This window comes from Festucalex cinctus, chromosome 1, assembly GCF_051991245.1.
Source record: "Festucalex cinctus isolate MCC-2025b chromosome 1, RoL_Fcin_1.0, whole genome shotgun sequence".
NCBI classification, from domain to species: domain Eukaryota; kingdom Metazoa; phylum Chordata; class Actinopteri; order Syngnathiformes; family Syngnathidae; genus Festucalex; species Festucalex cinctus.
Window position 1 is genome coordinate 6,440,267 of NC_135411.1, and position 11,011 is coordinate 6,451,277.

General features: G+C 38.3%; 1 protein-coding gene across 1 annotated transcript in view; it reads right to left on the reverse strand.

The window, feature by feature from the left end:
* Positions 1–2,237, reverse strand: part of tcf3a (transcription factor 3a) — a 33,771-nt gene extending 31,534 nt beyond the window's left edge. The window contains exon 1 of the mRNA XM_077513255.1: positions 2,138–2,237. The gene's annotated coding sequence lies outside the window, so the exon portion shown is untranslated. The remainder of the gene's footprint in view (positions 1–2,137) is intronic.
* Between the last annotated feature and the right edge of the window lie 8,774 nt (positions 2,238–11,011).

An 11,011-nucleotide genomic window follows, 5' to 3' on the forward strand; every position in this document is an offset into this window, starting at 1 on the left:
TTTTACTAGCTTACTTGTAGTACCTGTACTTCACTAGTAGTGTGAATAGTGCAGAGATGTGAAGTACTGCCCATTTTTGCCTCACTACTAGTCAGAAATAATTTTGCAACTAGTTGGCACATATATGCTACTCATACTACTAGTTACATTATGAATAGTACTAGTACTAATTGACCAGATGTCAACTCCTGCACATTTTTGCCTGACTAGCACCAAGTAGTAGTCTCAACATGGCGTGCTTCACTAGTAGTCCTAATAGTGCACAGATGTAAAATACTGCACAGTTTTTGCCTCACTAGTAGTAACAAGTAATTTTACTAGTTGGCAAATATTTGCTACTAGAACTCCTTATACTACGAGTACGAGTAGCTATTAGTACTAGTACTAATTGACTAGATATCAACTACTTGTGCACATTTTTGCCACATAGTGCCACTATTTGACAACTGAATGTTACTAGTATTGGTAGAAACATTATAAAATTCTACTAGCTACTACTACTCTACTATGTAGAGCTTCACTAGAAATACTAATAGTACATAGATGTGAACTACTGCACAGTTTGGCCTCACTAGTAGTAACGTAGTTGTGCAATTAGTTGGCAAATCTACTAGCTAACATGGTGTGCTTCACTAGTAGTACTAATAGTGAACAGATGTGAAGTACTGCACAGTTTTGCCTTACTAGTAGTAACAAGTAATTGTACTAGTTGGCAAATACGTGCTACTAGCACTATGTATGCTTCTAGTACTAGTAGCTATTAGTACTAGTAGGCTACTACTTGACTAGATATCAACTACTAGTGCATATTTTTGCCATGTAGTCCCATTAGTTGACAACTGAATGCAACTAATACTAGTAGAAACATTATAAAATTCTACTAGCTAACATGTAGTGCTTCACTAGTATTAAGTATTAATAGAACATAGATGTGAACTACTGTTTGGCCTCACTTGGAGTAACATATAGTTGCCCAATTAGTGGGGCAAATGTGCCCTACGAGTACTACCAGTTACATTACGAATAGCACTAGTACTAAGTAACCAGTTATCAACGAGTGCAGATTTGTGCCTCACTAGGACCAAGTAGTAGTCCCACCGTTTGACAACTGCATGCTACTAGTACTAGTAGAACCATTATACGATTCTACTCGCTAACATGTAGTGCTTCACCAGTACTAGTAGTACTAATTGACAATTGCGCAACGTAATGCAACTACTTCCTTTACACGGTGAAAACAAAGCGTATTGTATTGCTTTTGCCTGCGACTAGCATACAAACTAGGCAGATTGGTGATAGCAGTCAAATGACATTTCATCACATTTTGAAATCAAAATAATCCTCACAAATCAAATGACAACAATCCAAAGTCCAATACTTTCCAATTTTAATTACATAAGCTTGGAATTGTTGATAGTTTACGGGTATGAAGTACTGCTAACATGTATTTGGGGTTGTACGTAAACAAGACCTGCACTTAAATGTCACCATTTGTTGTTTGGCTTGAGACAGGAGAAAACTCTGAAAACTGGTTTGCGCCGAAACGACCGCAACATCTGCGCTGGCCTTTTTTTTTTTTTTTTTTTTTTTTACGAGAAAACCCAGCCATCCACACACAACCGCACACACGCACACACACACATGCTCAGCACGCGTTGCGCACATGCAAGCACACCTGTAAGACATTAATTGTGGTACTAAAAGGAGGTTGTGTATTCTTTAGAACTGTGCGAAAAGAATTTCATACCTAACCACATGACATAAACCATCTCTGCCTTCTTAAAGGCACAGTTACGTACGTCGAGGTGCGTTTGGAAGCATAAAAAAAAACAAAAAAAAAACACGAGTGCAATATAAGTCACCCCTGGATATGTTTTCAACAACAAGTTCAACCTCAATATGACAAAACGTGTTTCATGTCACGGATTCGCCGTGCGTGTTCGCGTGTTCGCATCAACATCAAACGACACTTTGCTTTGCTGCCGTTCAGAAACTAGGACGAATTATATGTTGCAGTGTGCGGTGGGGGAGGAAAAAAAAAATCTATATTTAGAGTGGAACTCCATTTTCCTAACACCCCACCCACACGTTCATGGCCTCATCTTACACATGTAACGTAAGTTTGTAAATGGGTTACCCCCATGTAGCCGCCCACGCATCAGGTACAGTGTGAAAACCGAGGGCATCCTGTTATGACTTCTGGTTTCCTGTTTCCTGTGAGAGAGAAAAAAAAAATCCAACACGGTCTTCTCACATACAAGCACACTCACAACGCTTTTCATGTACAGCGCTATTAGTAAGGCATCATGCTAAGATCAGATGGGAATTAGCAGAAGTGTAGCTAAAGAGGAAGTAACCCCCCCCCCCCCCCCCAAAAAAAATAAAAATCTTGACAATAAAATGTTATATGTGACCTCACTAGTCTAAACATGACATTCTGATTAATATTACATTTGTGGAATTTAAGTTAAGCAGCGAAATCCATCTCAGGGGGCGGCCATTTTGCCACGTGTCGTCGACTGAAGATGACATCACAGTCGCTCAGGCAACAACCAATCACAGCTCGCCTGTTTTCTGAAGCTGAGCTGTGATTGGTTGCTACCTCAGAAACCGTGATGTCATCTTCAGTCGACAACAACAACAAGTGGCAAAATGGCCGCCCCCCTGAGATGGATAAAAACAGCTGGATTTTTGCATTACTCATATTCCGAATGTCATGTTTAGACTAGTGAGGTCACATATAGCATATTGTCAATAAGTGTTTAACATGGACTTCCCTTTTAAGTACAGAAACTTGGTAAAAGTAGAAGTACAGATTCAACCACTTACTGTTGAAGTCACAGGGCGGCCATCTTGCTCCTCCCATCTCTAGAGCAGACTACTGTGAACTATATACGGTGTTGATCCAGATGAGACATATACAGCTCGTAGGCAGTTAGAAAAAGGCCGGGGGCAAGTGGGGAGGTATTGTGGCGGGGTGGTCACTATTTTTTAACAAGTAAAAAAAAAACAAAAAAAAACAAGTACTGTATGTCAGAGTTCTACTGTTCTCGATCTCGGTTTTTGTAAAATAAATTTACGCCAAAAATGTGACTCATTCTTCTTGATGCATTTTTCGAATGGAAAGTAAATATAGAAAACCTGGTCCTTTAAAGAATTTCAGTTCGACAGTATATGTCAAATACCAATTTTGGCACGTGGAATGCCTATGCACACAAAATATTTTTCTACTTTTGTTCAGTTGCATAGGGTTCTTTTTTTTTTTCTTTTTTTTTTTTTTTTTAAATTAACTGAGTTAACTGAGTTTTATTTACTTCCTTTTGCGGCCTACAACCTGCTTAGCCATAGGCGCAAAAATGGACAAACATGGACTACAGTCAGTTTGACTTGCTTGACGCGCTCAAGTAATTTGCGCACTTTACAAAAACAATTTCAAACACAGCATACAGTTATTAGTTGTACGTGAATGGCGTATCATCTCAGAGCAAAATAGCTACTTAGGTACACACGATTGAATTAATTAATTAAAAAATAACATTATTAAATTATTTTGAATTTTTTATTACTTTTTCAATTTGTTATTAATTATTAAATTAAATTAAATCAAATTATTATATTAATTCATTTAAATAAACTGCGATTGGCTGGCAACCAGTCCAGGGTGTACCCCGCCTACTGCCCAAAGCCAGCTGAGATAGGCTCCAGCACCCCCCGCGACCCTTGTGAGGAATAAGTGGTCAGGAAAATGGATGGATGGATGGATGGATAATTTAAATAAAATTAAGTTAATCCAAAACAACATATTAACTTTAACAAACTCAAATGATTTTAAACGGAATGACCTCATAATTAACTCATTTACTCCCAATAACGTATAAATACGTTTTTTTTATGTTCTAAGTGTCCCAAAGACGTATTTATACGTTGTTTTTTGTTGTTGTTTTTTTTGTATGCTAAAGCATACAGAAGGCTTTGATGCAGCCTCTCAACTGCAAAGAACGGTTGCAGAAATGGTAGTTATTACACAAACGGCCAGCAGGTGGCAGCAGAACAAAGGAGATCAACCAGGGCCATGTAGAAAAAAAGCTCAATTACTTACAATTTTAAATAGATTTGTGAAAACCGATTAAACTTCGCTCTCTTCTAATGCTAATTGCTGCAAAACGGAAACTGATAGAAACATACTTTTTTTCCTGATGAAAGAAGAGACTTCAATCTTTCTTTTGGTAGGTTCCATGCTTTTATAGCAATAGAACACAATATTCTGTGGGCCTTGCAAAATCAGTCAAAATCCAGTAAAACAGCGAACGGGACTGCGAAATGTGAAAATGGCGGCGAGTGAATGAGTTAATCGAACATAATATATTGACTTGGATCGAGTCCAGGCCTCGACCTTCTTGGGTGGAGTTTGCACGTTCTCTCCGTGCCTGCGTACGTTTTCTCCGGGTACTCCGGTCTCCTCCCACATTCCACAAAACATGCATGGCAGGTTAATTGAACACTCTAAATTGTCCCGAGGTGTGATCGTGAGTGTGGATGGTTGTCGGGGTGTACCCCGCCTACTAGGGGTATGCCAAAAAAAAAAAAAAAGATTCTCATAAGAATCACGATTCTCATTTAGTACGATTCAAAATCGATTTTATTTCATTTATTTTATGATGTCGAGCCCTTGTTTGTGTGTGCGCTGTTCATGTTGTACACGGGTTGGCCACTTGGGGGCAGTGTGGTTCTGATACCCCGTTAAGTTGTAGTCACATTAGAGAGTAGAAGAAGTCACGATCAAGTTATGCCAATAAAAGTTGCTGTTTTTTTGTTTATTTGTTCGTTTGTTTTTTGCTGCATAGGAAGCGCATATGCCGGTGAGTAATGTTGTATACATTCCTGAAGAGTTTTGGATGTATTTTGAGGGATAAAAGTGCTAATTAGCATTAGCCAGTCCGACTGGAGTTAGATCATGACAATTCTTTGCGCATCTATAAATTGAAGAAGAAATCACTGTCAATCAAATCATTTTGAATCGAAAATCGATTTTGTTGACTTGGATTAACTTAATTCAATTGTGTGTTACCACTTGAAGTAATTCAATTAAGTTGGCCAAGTTAGATTGTTCTGTTTTTAGAGTGCAATTGTATTACACAGGAGAAGAAATCTATTCAAGGATCAAAGAAAACTACTAAAACAGTCTTGGATTCTAAATATACTTTATTTTTGATGATTTTACATTAATTGCAAGATTTTACTCAAGTAAACATCTGTTACAAGCTCTGTGGACAGAGAAAAAATGTGATTAATTGTGATTAATCGTGATTAATTATGGAAAGATTGTGCAATTAATTAGTTAAAAAATGGAATTGCTTGACAGCACTACTAATAATTAGTGTTGTTCCGATACCGTTTTTTGGCCCCCGATACCAAGTTTTGCAGTATCGGCCGATACCGATACCATACTGATACTTAAGTTGTTTTTTTTCCTCAACATGAAAAAGCTGTCCTCTTATTGGTTCAGAGCATTCAAGGGCCAATCGGATATCTTAGATCGGCATGCAGTGAATGTGTCACATATCAGTGAATGTTGTGCACAAGCAAGACACAAGATGCTGCATCCAAAATCCTATAATAGCGTTGGAATTAATTGTATCGGCTTGTTACTTGTGAGTACTCACCGATACCGATACCACTGTTTTAATGCAGTATCGGCACCTCTGCCGATATCAGTATCGGTATCGGAACAACACTACTCATAATATTACATATTTGCTAAATATTTGAAAGTTAACGGTAATGTAAGATCCTAATATGAAAAGTATTACGTTTTTTTTTTTACGTTTTTTTTTTCAAGTCTTTCTCATTATCATTATTATTATTTTTTTTTTATAAATACAGAATGAAATAAAAATCAAAATTCCTGTGCGGTCTGAAAGTCGTGAATAAAAGTACATTGAGAAATGAAGTGTGCAAGATGTGGACAGTACACAGTTGATGGAATGTGATGTGATCGCGTTTCTGTTTCTGTCACCGGCGTGACGGCTCATGCTTTTATTTTGTATACACATTTCCTGTTTACTTTGAAAATTCAAACTCACCCCGGGTCACTTGCCCTTCCTGCTGTCCACTCGTTACCGGTCCCCGCCCATGATTGGCTCCACCTGCCCAGCAATAAAAGCCATCAGCCTCGTCCTTCACTTTGCCGAAGTGTCACGTCAGTGTTCCACACTCTTCGATCTTGTTACTTTTGCCTTATTTTTGTGCCTTTTCCTCCCCAGTGAAGCGCCTCGAGTTACCCCCCTGAGCTTGTTGTTCACCTTCCCAGCGGAGCGTTTTTCGTTCTCCATTTTTTTTGAGTGCCCCTTCTCCTCTCAGCTTGAGAGGAGATTTGCTGTCCGGAGAAAATAAAACTGCTGCCTTTGTGTGGCCTACACAATCCATCCTTAACCTTTCCACGTTGTGTCAGTTTTCCCTCGCATTGGTGCATGGAATTAAAAGGCCGGAAGTAGGGAAAGGTAAAATGACGTAATAATAGTGATGTGCTTCTCGGGTCGAATCCCTGAAGCGTGTGCCGAGTAATGTAGATGAGTGGTTCATGAACGGCGATTCAATGCGTGTGTCGATGACGTACGTGATGACGTTTGAAGCCCCGCGAAGCGGGTGTACCACGTGACTGATTCAGGAAATGATTCGCTAGGTTTGAGTGTAGTTCGAAATAAAAGCGGCAAAGAAACGCTATGGATTCCCCTTCACTTTTTGTGTTTTCGGGTCCCTTGCTGCGGTACTTCTTTGCATTTTGCATTCGATTTGACCGACGACGACGAGCTTCTTTTTTTGCGATGGAGTTCAAGGAACCAGCAAGAAAGAGAAGAAAATATCCCCAGAGTTGAAAATCCCCTTCAGTACTGGGAATCACAGAAATATGCGCTTCCAAGTTTATACAAACTTGCTATCTCATATCGATGCACCCCTGCTTCATCAGTAACATGTGAAAGAGTTTTTTCAAAAGCAGGCGAAATTCTATGCACAAAAAGAAACCGCCTGAGTCCAAAAACTTTGGAAAAAATATTGTTTTTAAATAAAAATGAATAAGCACTTTATTTTACCTCATTTTTTCACATTTTCACTTGTTGCATAAGCACAAACATAGACAAAGTAACACAGAACAATTCATGTTAAAACACTCTTCAAATATATATTCTTTTGTATTTAGAGCATGATTTACACCCCACCATTTTATTGCATGCACCAAGCATGTTATACATTTTCTGTCCACATGATGGCGTAGTCGAGGAAATGAATCATCTTGAAGCCCCTACGTGTGTGTGAAGCATTTCACTGCAGGGCTTCATTGCTTTACGGGGCTTCATTTTGCCATCACTACGTAATAATACTCCCCAAGTAGAAAAACTTGACTTGACTACCGGAAACGACACAACTCCAGCCTCCTCTCTTGTGTTTTCATTTCACGCGGCGCGATTGCGCACAAGCTGTGCAAATGTCAAGGGACGAGCGCAACGGCAATAACAAGCGTGAGTGTGCTCACGTGTGAACTTTTAAGGCCCCGCGTTTGTGCGAACAGCTTTGGGAAAAAAAAAAAGAAGCGCGCGCGAGCTTACACAAAAGCTCCTGCCGAGATACCTTGACTGAGCATCTCTCGCCGCGGGGGTCAGCTAATGAGCAGCTCAGGCTTTTTATCGTTAATGTTATTGTCTTTGGCACAAAGTCAGCTGCAACCAGTTCTCGAAGATATTTTTGACAAAGTATACGAATCATTTGGCATCTGGTGTATATTTTTTGCTTGGTTAGTTTGTTCAGTTGAGACGAAAGATTCTGTTGTTGCGAGAGACAAAACAAAAAAACAAAAACAAAAAAAAGCACCACATCCTCTTGTTGTTTTGGGTCTTTTCTTTCTTTTTTTCTTTTTTTTTAAAATCTCATCACCCCCTTGCCCCTCCTCCCTCTCCTTCGGAATTCATTAGCAATCAAAGAGCCACTGACAAACGCCCAATCTTAATTACCCTCTCATTTGCATGTTTGCATATTAATGACTGCAGACGAAGCTGTTTTTCTGCTGCAGTAGTCAACCCCCCCCACCACCACCAACATTTCCCTTCCTCCCTTTGCATCAACATTGCTCAGATCGCCGCCACACGAACACTGCAACACTGTGGCTTTATTGTGGCACAAGGCCTTCTAAGAAGATTTTGTCATGGTTTGGCTTGATTTTTTTTTTTTACTTCTGTTGTGTCTTAGATATCATTTTGGTTTAGTAGTTTGATTTTGTCCTCATGTTTCTTTAAGTTTAGTTATGATTTGTGTTTTACGTTGTTGTTGTCCTTGTACCCCCACCCCCTCTCCCCAATCTGTCATGTCCACCTGTGTTTGTTTGCCCTTCCTCATGTGTCAACCAATCAGCATCCTCTGCCACTTGTGTCTTGCCCAGCTGTGTCAATTAGTGTGAGGCTATTTAGTCTGTTGTCTCCCCTCTGTCCGCGTCGATTCATTGTTGTTTTCACCCTGTCATGCTGTCATTATTTATTTATTTTTTATTTATTTATTTATTTATTCTGACAGATTTTTGCATATGTATTCGAAGATAACACTGGTTGGTCAACGCACATTTTGGTGCCAAGAAAGCTTCAATGTTTTTTGGAGTTAATTTGATGTCGCTAAAGCCAACATTTTTTTTTTTCATTTCAATCATTTATTTCATTCATTTATAAAAGAAAAAAAAACATCTAAAACAATATTGTTAATCACTGAATGAAAAGGAGCAAAAAGAAGCCCCGTTTCTCCCCAGAGTTCATTTACGATGTAAAGTAACAAAAAAACAACAACAGAAACATCAACAACAAAATAAACTCCAGAAAATAAAACAAATGAAATCAACTTTTGACTGCAGCTAGTCTCAGAATCACAACTGCATTCTGTTTATAATTTGATTTCTTCTAATCGTAACAACAAAAATGACAATGGCATAATGTTTAATCATAATCTCGTTCATATTTCTTGAATAAGATGGCTTTAGTTATTCTTTTAAATGTAATTTTTGAGTTGGATTCTTTGGTTACTTAATTAATATTGTTCCATAAACTTATTCCTTTTCATTGAAACACAACACTCCAACAGTCTGGTCCTAAATCTTTTTTTTTATTTAAAAAGATCAACGTTTCAACTTGTACTTGCTTTCTCTTTTTGCAAATGTCTTTTGAATATTCAATGTTTTGTTATGAGCCTTTAGCACAATTTGCAGAATGCTGTAATCTACCAATTCATACCATTTCAACAAATTTAACTCAAGAATAGTTAATTTGTGAGTAATTCGACTAATTATTCTTATGGCTTTTTTTTTTTTTTTTTTGCAAAATGACTGTTTTTTTCCCAGATTGTCCCTAGTTTTTGAGATATTCCATATTTGAGTTGAAAAAGTGCTAATAATGTTTTGACATTGGTGTTCTCATTGATGAGTCCATACTTATTTTCTTTCATTTTGATGCGATATTAGCAATTGTTATCGCGAAGGGCCTTTAACAAATCATGCATGTGAATAATCAAACCAAAATCCAGAAAACTTGGCGATATTAGCAGTGAACAAACGCAAAAACAGGCGACATCGAAGCACAAACACCACTTTTAGTATCCAACAATGTACATTTCCTAAACTGTGCTTTTAGACATTCACCTTCAAATCATTGAATTGTAAAAAAAAAAAAAAAAAAAGATATCTCAAAAACTAGAGCCAATTCAAAGAAACGCAAAATCCCACAGAAATCATCAAAATTGCACTTTATTTATTTATTTTGTTAGCTCGTGTGATCAGTCTGCTCTTAGTTTTGTTTTTCATAAATTCATTGATAAATAATCTGTTCAATCTTGTCACATACATTACATCCAAAACTGACAATCAAAATCCACAACTGTAAAGTGAATCTCATTCTGTTTGTCAGTGTGTGATATTCATTTCACTCTATTTTTAGCCACACAGATTTGAGCCTCTTTTTAGGGGGTGGTCCTGACTCATGCAGCGCTCACCTCGCTGAGCCAATGCTGAATCAGCCTTTCGTTACCATGGCGACACCATGCAAAAGGCCTCCAAGACGCTCCATCCCATCACTCAACTATCAGAAATCAACACGGTTACCTTTTTGGCTTTGACTTGATTGTGTTTCTGTGCCGTGCGTCTCTGGCATATGAAAATGGCGGAACTTCACCCAGCCAAGCTGCCAACGCATGGGAGGAGAAATATTACGTGAGGGTGGCATTATGTGACTTATGCTGCATTCGAGGATGGTCGGAAGTCGGATACATCCGAGTTGGTTTTTCCCAGTTCCGACCTGAAAGCGTTCGAGGCGAACGTAAACAACCAAAATGGCGGATATAGTGATAAATTGTATTTTATTTTGGTCCTAAAAACTAATTTTGACCTCAAGAAAACTTACCTTTTGGCAATTTTGCTTCATTTATAGTTTTAATCTTATTTCATAAGCATTCCATACAGTTAAGTTGTTAACCGTATCATTTCATGCAGGGAGATAGCGGCAATACTGTGACGTACTTGCGTTACGTGGAGTTATGTTGAATACTTATGAATGACGAAAGCTATCTAATTTTCTACTCGTGTATTATTATTATTTTATTTATTTATTAATTTTTTTGTTCTGATTTTTTTTGTTTTATACTCGTGTAAATTGTGTTTGCCATTCAGAGTGACGTCACATTGTAGTCCGCCGGTGAAGTCGGGGTCCTTTTTTTTTCTTTCCGACTTGGAAGTGGAAGTGGAATTTCCGAGTTCAAGGGGGCGTTCCCTTACACACTTCCTGGTTTGAACTCAGAAAAGTCCGACTCCCGACCATCCTCGAATGCAGCATAAGCCCCACTGTTATGTTACAATACAGCAAAAATGGAAAACAGCTTACACAGGCACATTTTTGGAAACAGGCAGGTCATAAAATTACATAACCATTTTAGATGTTGTAGATTAAAGATCGCTATGCATTTGGGATACTGTATATGCCACGAAGGA